The sequence below is a fragment of the Pan troglodytes genome, chromosome 19, assembly GCF_028858775.2.
Source record: "Pan troglodytes isolate AG18354 chromosome 19, NHGRI_mPanTro3-v2.0_pri, whole genome shotgun sequence".
Taxonomy (NCBI): Eukaryota; Metazoa; Chordata; class Mammalia; order Primates; family Hominidae; genus Pan; species Pan troglodytes.
The window spans coordinates 18464717-18478476 of NC_072417.2; positions in this window are offsets into that span (position 1 = coordinate 18464717).

A 13760-nucleotide genomic window follows, 5' to 3' on the forward strand; every position below is an offset into this window, starting at 1 on the left:
GACATGAATGCTTTGGAAGACGGTCTATGACAAGATTTGGAAAGTTGGAGCGGCTAAGATTCAGTGGACAAAGCTAAAACCTGCAGAGCAATGAACTCTGGGTGGTAGTGGAATTATGGGTGATTCTTAGTTTTTTAATACGTTTCTGTATTTTCCAAATTTTCTAAAACAAGTATATGTTACTTTAATAATCAGAAAAGACCCAAACTTTAATAAGAGTAAGTTATTGTATAAAGAGTTTGAGTTAAAATTTGGTTGTTGGGGAGAAAGCTTTCTCTTCTAAGGGAAAATAATTCTTTCAGGTTGCATTTGTAGGATTCAGATTGGCAGATTCTACTCCAGCCGCAGACATACTGTTGCTATAGTCTTCACGCTTACAGCTTTAAAACGTGTAAAGGACTAGAGTGCTGGGCCCTAATTAAACGAAAGCGTTTCTGCACAGCAAGAGAGACTGTCGACAGCGTAAACAGACAGCCTACAGAATGGGAGAAAATATTCTCAAACTGTGCATTTGACAAAGGTCTAACATCCAGAATCTATTAGGAACTTAAATCAACAAACAAAAAACAAATACCTCCATTAAAAAATGGGCAGAGGACCTGAACAGACACTTCTCAAAAGAAGACATGCAAGCAGCCAAAAAACATTTGAAAAAATGCTCGTTAGTAATCATCAGAGAAATGCAAATCAATTTAATGCAAAACCCCACAATGAGATACCATCTCATACCTATCAGAATGACTATTATTAAAAAGTCAAAAAACAACATGCTGGCGAGGCTGCAGAGAAAACGGAATGCTTACATAGCTGTCAGTGGGAATGTAAGTTCCGCCACTATGGAAAGCAGTTTAGAGATTTCTCATAAAACTTAGAGTTACCATTTCACCCAGCGATCACATCACTGGATATATACCCAAAGGAAAATAGGTCATTATTCCAACAAGATACATGCATTTATATGTTCATTACCACACTGTTCTTAATAGCAAAGACATAGAATCAACCTAGATGCCCATCAGGGGTGGATTGGATAAAGAAAATGTACATATATACCATGGAATACCACACAGCCATGAAAAAGAATGAAATAATGTCCTTTGTAGCAACATGGATGGAGCTGAAGGCTATAATCTTAAGCGCGTTAGTGCAGGAACAGAAAACCTCATACTACATGTTCTCCTAAGTGGGAGTAAACATTGAGCACACGTGAACGTAGACTTGGGAACAACAGATACTGCAGACTCCCAGAGCAGGGAGGGAGGGAGGGAGGGGGACGCGGGTTGAAAAACTACCTAATGGTACTATGCTCACTACCTAGGTGCAATATACCCACGTAACAAACCTGCACATGTATGCCCTGTATCTAAAATAAAAGTTGAAATTGAGGCTGGGTGTGGTGGCTCACACTGTAATCCCAGCACTTTGGAAGGCCGAGGCAGACAGATCACTTGAGGCCAAGAGTTCAAGACCAGCCCGGCCAACATGGTGAAACACTGTCTCTATTAAAAAATACAAAACATTAGCCGGGCATGGTAGTGGGCACCTGTAATCCCAGCTACTTGGGAGGCTGAGGAAGGAGAATCACTTGAACTTGAGAGGCAGAGGTTGCAGTAAGCCAAGATTGTGCCACTGCACTCCAGACTGGGTGACAGAGCAAGGCTCTGTCTGAAAAAAAAAAAAAAAAAAGAGTTGAAATTGAAAAAAAATAGACTGCTGGCAAGAAAACTAAACCATGTTTATAAAACTTCCATTTAAATGCTCACTAAAATGGACAAAGAAAAACAATACTAGGGAAGAAAATAACATAGACATGAAATTTAAAAAGGCCCCAAATTCATGGTACAAACACTGAAAAGCACTCAGTCAAACTGAAACTGGAAGAGGATATCCTACCTTGAGACTCACACGCAGCTCTCAGCTCTGGCGCATGGTGCAGGGTAGTGGTGATGGCAGGTACAATTCTGAAAGTGGTGTTGGCAGGTAAGAGGTGGGTGTTTGAGGGACAGAGTTTACCAGATTCTGAGGAGAAGGCAGGGCCCTTCTATCTGACCCTGAGTTATACACATGATAGGATGTGGATTCATAGAGTGTTTTGTACTAATGTTTGCATTTTACTTCCACCTAAGTAACTTTCTAGCCCCCAGGGGACGGGCAAAGGAAGAAAAGATGAAGATGAATGACCAGACATGTGGGTTGCCCTGCTCAGCTGCGTGAGAACGGCTTGATCCTCAGCCCCGCACAGGACCACTCTCTGGCACGCACCAGCGGAGAAACTGGAGGCACACTGGCGCAGGAGCAGCCCCAGGCCTGAGGGCTTTTCCAGCCCTGTCTGTTTACCCACGTATGGAAATGTTTACTTTTCTATTTTTTACCTTAAATATGTAACACTGGTTTGACCAAACTCTCAGATTCATGGCACACTATCATCATTGGTAGGTGATGGTTTGCTACTGTTTTTAATAGCTGGTAAAGTGAACACCCAGTTCACTCTCCTCATTATCTCCTGGATTCCCGCCTACCGCCATCAGTCAGTATGCCCTACATTTTTCTTGACGTGAAGCACAGCCTGGAGAATATTCCCTGAAACAGCTCTTTAAACGGAATCCGAAAAAGGCATCATGCTGACTTAACCATGTTATGAGGTGAGTAAAACAACGTTGATTTTTAAAACTGTATATATTGGCTGGGCTCGGTGGCTCATGCCTGTAATCCCAGCACTTTGGGAGGCCGAGGTGGATGGATCACCTGAGATCAGGAGTTTGAGACCAGCCTGGCCAACTTGGCAAAACCCCATCTCTACTAAAAATACAAAAAATTAGCCAGGTGTGGTGGCGCACGCCTGTAATCTAAGCTACTCGGGAGGCTGAGGCAGGAGAATCCCTTGAACCTGGGAGGTGGAGGTTGCAGTGAGCCGAGATTGTGCCACTGCACTCCAGCCTGGGCGACAGAGTGAGACTCCGTCTCAAAAAATAAATAAATACAAAATAAAACTGTATATATTATATCCACATTAAAATCTGAAGACCACCAAGGAGACTGGGGAGGAAGAGAAAACCCACAGTCAAGCAGTCCCCACTTTTTCCTCCCAGGATCATCGTGGGAATATGCTGGGGGCGGGGGAATGAAAGATTTTAAGAGTTCATAAAAACTCACTTGCAGAGAAAGTAGGTGCAGCCTTCTTGAAGCTCAGGTTTCACAGGGTGTAGATGGGGGGTTGACCTGGGACTTTGTCTCCTAAGAACTCTCAGAGCTGTTGTGGTTGGGAGTGGGGAAGGTCCTGGAAGTGGAGTTTGTTAGGGTGAAGGCTAATAACAAACCCAGTGATACACTGACTTTTAGACAAAGTTCATTTCCCTGGTTATGGTCCAGAGCAGTGGAGTCAGTCCTGCTCTATGTGGTCACTTAGAGTCTCAGATTCCTTCCATCTCATTGCTCTGCTGTCCCCTAGAGCAGCGGTCCCCAACCTTTTTGGCAGCAGGGACGGGCTTTGTGGAAGACAATTTTTCCACAGACAGGGGTGCGGATGGTTTGGGGATGATTCAAGCACATTACATTTATTGTGCACTTTGTTTCCATCATTATTATTATTACATTGTAATTAAACAATTATACAACTCATCATAATGTAGAATCAGTGGGAGCCCTGAGCTTGTTTTCCTGCAACTAGACGGTCCCATCAGGGGATAATGGGAGACAGTGACAGATCATCAGGCATTAGATTCTCATAAGGAGCATGCAACCCAGATCCCTCGCATGCGCAGTTCACAATAGGGTTCACGCTCCTATGAGAATCTAAGGCCGCCGCTGATCTGACAGGAGGCGGAGCTCAGGTGGTAATGCATGTGAGCAATGGGGAGTGGCTGTAAATACAGATGAAGATTTGCTCGCTTGACCACCGCTCACCTCGTGCTTTGCAGTCCGATTCCAAACAGTCCACAGACCGCTACTGATTGGTGGCCAGGGGTTGGGGACCCCTGCCCTAGAGCACTGTTGTTATTTGTGTGGCTGAAGCAAGATCATTGTCATTTAGGACTCCCAGCTGGCAAGCAGGGGAAAGAGCTATGTCCAATGTCTTAAGACCCATACCTGGAAATGCCACATATCAGTTTTGCTCATATTTCATTGGCAAGGCTTTGATCATGTGGTCGCACCTGACTGCAAGAGACTTAGAAACGTAGCCTAGCTGGGCTGCCACGTATGCAGCTATGACTATTATTATGCAGGAACTCAAGAGGAAGGAGAGAATGGATTTCGATAGACAACTAGCAGTCTGCCCTACACAAGATAGGACCTCCCTTAGAGGAATTGAAAACTAATAATTGCCGAGACAACCCATGCCAATAATTAGTAGTGAATGTGCAGATAATGAAAAGACGCATTGGACATATGTAAGTTAGTCCAAGCTACACAATTGAACTAATTAGCTCCTACAAAACAGTTAATGCAGGAAAAAGGAAAGAACTTCAATTCCAGTCAGCATTATTATTGGAAAATGAAAGATGGTGTGAAAAAGATGCAGCCATAGAACAAGAATTTGGGGTTAAAAAACAACAAAAAGCAGAATTGACTCTACTAGAAATCATACATATTAACTAGAAGAAAAATTTGAGGAAATCTCCAAGTTTACAAAAGGGAGAAAATATGTAAATTATGAAAGAAACAATAGAAAAAAAATGGATCCAGAACAAATATCTAGGAGAAAATACAGTAATCATTTAAAAAATAATAGAAAATTCTGATTCTGAAAGTATGGTTGAATAGATAACTCGACTCCTGCTGAATCATAACTAGATCCCGGTGGTATGACAGTAATTTTTAAAATAACTTTTAAAATTTTGTTTTATTTGCTGCCTGCCTTGTTTGGCAAACACTTTTTAATGCATTATTGGGTTGCTAAAAGTAAAGGAAGTTGAACTTGTATTTCTAGTATGAAGTGGACCTAGATAACCTGGCTGACCTTCCTACCGAAATACCTAAAAAATGTTAGATAAAATGTATTTTTAAAAAACCTTAAATGCATTGATGAGCTGGCAAGAAAGAAATATGGCAAAAATAAAGGCGGGAACATAAAGTTTAAGTGGCACATTTAAATTGCTTTTTATCAGCCGGAGGCGTCATCTTCCAGTAATTCACCAAAATGACAAACACAAAAGGATAGATAGAGGAGGGCCACCCACTCTATGTTCTCCGGGCCTTTTAGAAAACATGGAGCTGTTCCTTTGGCCACCTAGATGTGAATCTATAAGAAAGGCAGTATTGTAGGCCAGGCGCAGTGGCTTAGCCTATAATCCCAGCACTTTGGGAGGCTGAGGTGGGCGGATTGCTTGAGTCCAGGAGTTCGAGACCAGCCTGGGCAACATGGCGAAACCCTGTCTCTACCCACCCCATCTCTACCAAAAATAAAAAAATTAATCTGGTGTGCTGGTGCACACCTGTGGCCTCAGCTACTCGGGAGGCTGAGGTGAGAAGTTCCCTTGAGCTTGGGAGGTGGAAGTTGCAGTGAGCAGAGATCGCACCACAGCACTCCAGCCTAGGTGACACAGAGAGACCCTGTCTCAAGAAAAAAAAAAAAAAGACAATATGTAGACATCAAGGGAATGGGTACTGTTCAAAAAGGAATGCCTCACAAGTGTCACCATGGCTAAACTGGAAGAGTCTACAGTGTCCCCCAGCATGCTGTTGGCATTGTTGTAAACAAGTTAAGGGCAAGATTCTTGCCAAGAGAATTAATGTGCGTATTGGGCACGTTAAGCACCTCTAAGAGCCAAGACTACTTCCTGAAAAGCACGAAAGAAAATGGTCAGAAAAAGAAGGAAGCCAAAGAGAAAGGTACCTGAGTTCAACGGAAATGCCAGACTGCTCCACCCGGAGGGGTAAACACTGGTAAAGACGCTCAGCCTCATTAGGAAGGAGGGCAGTGCACACTGAAATCAAGGTGATCTATCGCTTCACACCATCAGCGAGGCAACATTTGTAAGGTCCGAGTGTATCAAGTGTCGCTGAGGATGTGGAGCAATAGAAACTAAACTTAGGCTCTGCTGGTGAGAGAACTGCAAAGGATAAGTAGGCCATTTCGGGAAATATTTTATCATTACTTAGTAAATGTGATGATGCACACATCCCTATGACACGCTAAATCCACCCCAGGGATGTGCCCTAGAAAAACTCTTGCCCACGTGTTCACCAGGAGACAAGAATGTCATAGCAAAAACCTGCAAGCAATCGAATGTCTGTTGCCAATGGTAGTTTCATATAATAAAATATCACACACCAGTACAAATGGATGAACTACAGTTACATGCGACCCATATGCATAAATTTCACAAGTCATGTTGAATGGGAAAAGCAGATTGCAGAAGAAAATGTACATATACTGTTTATGTAAAGCTGAAAAATCAGCACAGAGCTGGGCCCAGTGGCTCATGCCTGTAATCCCAACACTTTGGGAGGCTGAGGCAGGAGGATAGCTTGAGGCCATGAGTTCAACACAAGCCTGGGCAACACAGCAAAACCTCATCTCCCCCCCACCTCCCCCACCAAAAAAAGGAAAAAGAAAATCCCCCAGAAAAACAAAACATCCAAATGCATGTAATGCATATGTCAAATTGTATTAAGTTGCTGACAAGGGAAAATAGTAAGAAAACAAAGGAGTATTCCAGCTCTGTGGAAAGCTGCTGCTGTGGACCTACAGGAAATTCTCTGAGAGCTGGGGCTGGGCAAGAGCCAAGAGAGCTGCTGACAGCAAAGTGAGAGAAGGCAGGCCTCAGAAAGGAGAAGAGAAAGATGCCTGGCAAGCGAGAAGCAACTGGAATGCTCTGTAACTCACATTCTCTATAAATCTCCAAATTCTCTCACTAGCAGCATCTTAAAGTGTGTGTGTATTTTTTTTTAACTTTTATTTTAGGTTCGGGAGTACATGTGAAGGTTTGTTACATAGGTAAATTCATGTCTTGAGGGTTTGTTGTACAGCTTATTTCAATACCCAGGTACTAAGCCCAGTGCCCAAGAGTTATCTTTTCTGCCCCGCTCCCTCCTCCCACCCTCCAGCCTCAAGTAGGCAGCACTGTTTGTTGTTCCTCTCTTGGTATTCATAAGTATTTAGCTCCCACTTATAAGTGAGAATATGCGGAATTTGGTTTTCTGTTCCTGCGTTAGTTTACTGAGGGTAATGGCCTCCCGCTCCATCCATGTTCCCACAGAAGACATGATCTCGTTCTTTTTTTTGCGGAGTCTCGCTCTGTCGCCCAGGCTGGAGTGCAGTGGTGTGATCACGGCTCACTGCAAGCTCCGCCTCCCGGGTTCACGCCATTCTCCTGCCTCAGCCTCCCGAGTAGCCGGGACTACAGGCGCCCGCCACCGCGCCCGGCTAATTTTTTTGTATTTTTAGTAGAGACGGGTTTTCACCATGCTAGCCAGGATGGTCTCGATCTCCTGACCTCATGATCTGCCTGCCTCGGCCTCCCAAAATGCTGGGATTACAGGCGTGAGCCACCGCGTCCGGCCTTAACTGGAATTTTAAACCTTTATTTTCTCCTATAAAGCTTGTTCATTACAGAAGATTAGAAAACAAGCAAAATTATAAATAAGAAAATAGAAATCAACTGAAATTCTGTCACCCAGAGAATCATTTTCTTTTTTAATACACTCACACACATACATAAACGGAATTACATTGTACATATAGTTCTCATCAAATTTTTTTCTCTTAATCTCATTACATATTATTTTAAAACAATTTTCAACTGCTGTTTAATTTTATGTCCTCAAGGTATACCATAATTTATATGACCATAATTTATATGACTGTTGTTATATAAATTCATATATATTTATATAAATATATATATAATATAAATTTATTTAGTCCCCATTTATTGGACTAAATAAATATTTATCATTCTTTGCTGTTATAAATAATGATGAATGAATATTCTCATATGTACACCTTGGTGTCTCTGTTTTCTAGAAGTGGAATTACTGGTTCGAACAGTCTGAACATTTTTAAGATCCTTAAAACATAATGCCAAATTGTTTTTCAAAAAGATCGCACCAGTTTACACTTCCACCAGATGTGTAGTAAAAGTACAAATAATACTCACTGAGGACACCCTGGCGTGTCATTTCCCATGCTAGAATGCCTTGCCCTTATTTGCTTGAAATGAACTTAGAGAGTAACCTCTGTGTGCATGTGACCTGGACAGGTTGCCTTCAGGGCATAGATTTGTCAGTGTCCCACAAGGCATTTTTTGGATGATGTATCCATTAGGATGATTTTGGTGGCACGTAATTGAAACCCTGACTCACGTTGTCTTTAGCAAGAAGGACACAGAAACAGGGTGGGCTCCGAGTGTGGTAAGGTTAATGGCACAATGAAGTCAGGAACTCAGGTTCTTTTTTTTGAGTTGGAGTTTCCCTCGTCGCCCAGGTTGGAGTGTACTGGCACAATCTTGGCTCACCTCCCATGTTCAAGTGATTCTCCTGCCTCAGCCTCCCAAGTAGCTGGGATTACAGGCACTCGCCACCATGCCTGGTTAATTTTTGTATTTTTAGTAGAGACGGGGTTTCACCATCTTGGTCAGGCTGGTCTGGAACTCCTGACCTCGTGAGCCACCCGCCTCGGCCTCCCAAAGTGCTGGGATTACAAGCTGAACCGCCACACCCTGCCAGGAACTCAGGTTCTTTTTGTGTCTGTCCTTCCCTCCTCAACACCGGTTTCCTCCTCAGACTGGCTGCAGGTGTTTCAGGGCTCTATCCAGATGTAACAAAGCCCACGGCCACACAGGCTGTGCACCACCACGCCCGGCTAATTTTTTGTATTTTTAGGAGAGACGGGGTTTCAGTGTGTTAGCCAGGATGGTCTCGATCTCCTGACCTCATGATCCATCTGCCTGGTCCTCCCAAAGTGCTGGGATTACAGGCATGAGCCACCGTGGCTGGCTATGGTAATTATTTTTGAAATGTACATGGCCAGGCATGGTGGCTCAAGCCTGTAATCCCAGCACTTTGGGAGGCCAAGTCAGGAGGATCGCCTAAGTCCAGTAGTTCAAGACCCACCTGGGCAGCAAAGTGAGACCCTCACCTCTACAAAAAATTTAAAATTAGTCAGGAGTGGTGGCACGTGCCTGTAGTCCCCATTACTCGGGAGGCTTGATCTCAGGAGGTTGAGGCTGCAGTGAGCTGTGTTCATGTCACTGCAGTCCAGCCTGGGTGACAGAGCAAGACTCTGTCTCAAAAAAACTCCAAAAACCCAAAAAGAAAAACCCAAAATAAATAAAAATTTACAAATTTTCAATAAATATACATCAAAATATGCAAATTAAGGAAGTGTAGAATCTTTTAATTTTAAATTGTCATGTTTTAGAAGTGATTTTTCTTCTAGTATTTTAAAAATCTTTATCTTCTGAAAATATTTTCAACTATTAAGATAAAAAATACAGCGGGTGTTGTCGCTTATGCCTGTAATCCCAGCACTTTGGGAGGCCAAGGTGGGCAGATCACTTGAGGTCAGGAGTTCAAGCCCCGCCTGGCCAACATGGTGAAACCCCTTCTCTACTAAAAAAAAATAGAAAAATTAGCTGGTGTGGTGGCACGTGCCTGTAGTCCCAGCCACTTGGGAGGCTGAGACAGTAGAATCGCTTGAACCTGGGAGGCAGAGGTTGCAGTGGGCTGAGATCGTGGCACTGCACTCCAGCCTGGGCAACAGAGCAAGACTCCATCTCGAAAAAAAAAGAAAGATGAAAAATGCAAGTTATAACTAATAAATATTAAACATTTAAGCAAAATCATTCTAATAAAGCTGAAATACTTAAATTTTTGAAAATTTATTAAATCATCTTCACAAAAGTATTTGTGGTTCTAGCATTCAATATCAACAGTTGCCAGTATGAAAAACCAGCATCCTACTTCATCTCTGCTATATCTAGACATACATGCACACCAACTTAAGAGCAATATGGAGTGTTTGCTATTACGGAATGTTCCTGGGCAGCCTTGTGCAATGGTTGTGGGCACTGTTAGTTTACGAGAACTACCTACTTGATAGCTAACAGTTAGATTGTCCCATAGACAAAGATCAGTGTGTCCCAAACTGAACTCACTGGATTCCTTTCCTAAACCTGCTATTTTTCTGCTTTCTCTATCTCAGCAAAGACCCTTTCTCTGTCTCTGTCACCACTCACATCCAGTTTGTCACCATGACCTGCTGATTCTTCCTGTGTGAAATTTCTCCTCACTTCTCCCATCCTGCTCTTATTCTCTCCTGGGTTATTGGGACCACTTCACTCTTGGTCTCCCTCTGTCCTTTCCTGGCTCTCTCCAAGTGTTCCCACTTGGTGTGATCTTTCTAAAATGAAAATCGGCCAGGCGCAGTGACTCACACCTGTAATCCCGGCACTTTAGGAGGTCGAGGTGGGCAGATCACCTGAGGTCAGGAGTTCGAGACCAGCCTGACCAACATGGTGAAACCCCATCTCTACTAAAAATACAAAAATTAGCTAGGCATGGTGGCGCACGCCTGTAATCCCAGCTACTTGGGAGGCTGAGGCAGGAGAATCACTTGAACCCTGGAGGCAGAGGTTGCAGTGAGCTGAGATCACACCATTGCACTCCAGCCTGGGCATCAAGAGCGAAACTCCATCGCAAAAATAAATAAATAAATAAATAGCAAATCTACTTGTCAAAATAGCATGTCTTTAATAAAAGATAAATAAAAATAAAAAACAAAATAAAACACACATCTATGCTCACCTTCATGGAACCCTCCCAAATCTGAGCACAGTCCGCAGGGCCCCTGCCTCTCCCCAACATCATGCTGTGGTTGCGTGTGCTTCATCCCATCCGGAGCTCCAGGCTATTGCTGCTGTTTTTCCTGTGTTCCCATCCCAGGGGCCTCTCCGGGGCAGGTGATCCTCCTTGAAATCCCCATGTCCTTCTCTGGGGCCCAGAAATTCCATCTGCTGCTCCTGTGGTCCTCTGGGCTCAGGGAAACCCCGTGGGACTCCCAAGACCCTTGTTGCTCTGTCCAGGCTGGGCCAGGCAGACCCCGGGAGGCCTCTGCCCCGTTACCACTCTGCCGTTTCTGCTTTGGGGTATTTTTCCATCTTGGGGTCCACCCCAAGGATCCTCAAACTTAGCGGTGTCTGATTCTGTGCCCCGACCTTGAGGTTCAGCTGATGCTGGGGGTGGGGTTGAGAGCATTCCGCACAAATTCAACCCCTTTCTCTCAGTCTTCTGTCTTGGGAGCCAAGAGCCCAGCCCTTACATCCTATTTGCCAGGTTCCTTCCTGAGTCCCACCAGACCTAGACCTTGGAAGTTTAAAAGCCAGCAGAAGACTTAATTTTTCCTGTGGCTCGCGCCTGTAATCTCAGCATTTTGGGAAGTCAAGACAGGCGTTCGAGACCAGCTTGGGCAACATAGTGAACCCCCCACCCCAATTTTAAAAACAAAATACAAAAATTAGCCAGGTGTGGTGGTGCACACCTCTGGGAGGTAGGGGTGAGAGGATCGTTTGAGCCTGGGAGGTAGAGACTGTAGTGAGCCGTGATTGCGCCACTGCACTCCAGCCTGAGTGATAGAATGAGACCCTGTCTCTAAAAAAAAAAAAAGAGAGAAAGAGAGAGGGAATTATTCTTATACACCTAGATGTACCACATTTTCCCTGAGGCAGTGAATTCAGAATACTTGGAAAGGTAAATGAGGAAGGGTTAAGCTTTAACAGGAAAAATGGGGAAAAAAGTGAGTAATATTTCAAAATATTACCTTTCTATACAAGGGAAAGGATCCAAATTATACCACTGTGTTGTAAAAATTATTTTGACCTGAAGACATTTGAGAATCAACAGATGCAGAAAGAGGCTTTGTCTGAATACTCCCTTATCTGACTAAAAGCAGAAACTTCTGGGAGTGAGACTGCCACTAGCCCCCTCTCTGGAGGAGTTTCACGGCTGTGAAGAAGATGAAGAAGACCACAAACAAACATGATGAAGAACCATCTTGTCTCCTGGTTTGTTCTCCTAAAAATACATTTGTCTTTCCTAAATTAACCCATTTGTTCTTCCAGTAGAAGCCTTTTCCTCCCTGCTCCTTTACCCTTATTAAGGTAGGCTTGTAAATCCCTGTCTTTAGTTATGGATAAAGCCATTTTCTTTGTGGGTTCCTAGTATGTGAATAAACTTTATCTTTTCTTTTGTTAATCTGTCTTTTGTCAGTTTAATTCACAGCCCCCCAAGAACAGCATCTAAGAGGGAGGAGAAGACATTTTTCCTCCCTGACGCAAGCAATCACTTCAGAGTCTTCTTGATATTTTAGGTAGAATTTAGGTACTCTAGTTCCCGCAGGGGGATTCCAGTCTCAGACAACCCACCGCAGTAGGACCGCTTCAATCATACTTCATAATGATTTTCTCAGTATGAGCTTGTTTGCTTAGAGCTGCGGAAGAGAAGTCACAAAGAAAGCCTAAGGTTTCAGAGAGCACTGAGGTAAGCTCAACCCAGGTCTCAATTCAATTTCTAGAAGAGGAGGACACTAGTGGAAATCATTTCCATGTATATCCTGTATTTCCAGGGCCAAAACCAATACAGTAGTATGTCTGCTTCTTACAGTTTTTTTTCCCTATGCTTATACACTTTTATTTTCTACATTTTTGGACTCACACTTACATATACTATTTTGCACCTTTAGCTTATACTATTTATTAAATATATATTTATATTGTGAAGATGAACATTTTTCAGGACATTAAGCATTTTCTTTTCTTTTCTTTTCTTTTCTTTCTGAGACAGTCTCACTCTGTCGCCCAGGCTGGAGTGCAATGGCATGATCTTGGCTCACTGCAACCTCCGTCTCCCAGGCTCAAGCAATTCTCCTGCCTCAGCCTCCCAAGTAGCTGGGACTACAGGCATGTGCCACCATGCATGGCTAATTTTTGTGTATTTTTAGTAGAGACAGGGTTTCACCATGTTGGCCAGGCTGGTCTTGAACTCCTGACCTCAGGTAATCCACCTACCTCAGTCTCCCAAGAGCTGGGATTATGGGTGTGAGCCACTACGCAGGGACTGCCTGCCTGCCTTCCTTCCTTCCAAGGCAGGAGGATCACCTGAGGTCAGGAGTTTGAGATCAACCTGGCCAACATGGTGAAACTCTGTCTCTACTAAAAATGCAAAAATTAGCTGGGTGTGGCAGTGGGCGCCTATAATCCCAACGACTCGGGAGGCTGAGGCAGGAGAGTCACTTGAACCCAGGAGGTGAAGGTTGCAGTGAGTCAAGATCGCGCCACTGCACTCCAGCCTGGGCCACAAGAGTGAAACTCCATCTCAAAAAAACAAAATAGACATTTGAGTTCTAAAAAACAGGCATTCTAGTTTGAAGATACTACAACTAAAACTTCAATGAACATTCTTGTGCAGTTTTTTTGTTTGTTTTCTTTTGTTCTTTTTCAATATAGGGTCTCGTTGTGTCACCCAGGCCGGAGTGCAGTGGTGTGATCATGGCTCACTGTTGCTTCAACCTCCCCGGCTCAAGCGCTCCTCTTTCCTCAGCCCCATAAGTAGCTGGGACTACAGGTGCACACCACCATGCCCGGCTAGTTTTTGTATTTTTTGTAGAGATGGGGTTTCGCCATGTTGCCTAGGCTAGCCTTACACTCCTGAGCTCAGGAGATCCTTCTGCCTCAGCCTCCCAAAGTGCTGGGATTACAGGCGTGAGCCACTGTGTCTGGCCTTCTTGTATAGGTTTTTTGATGGACATGTGCTCTTGTTTCTGT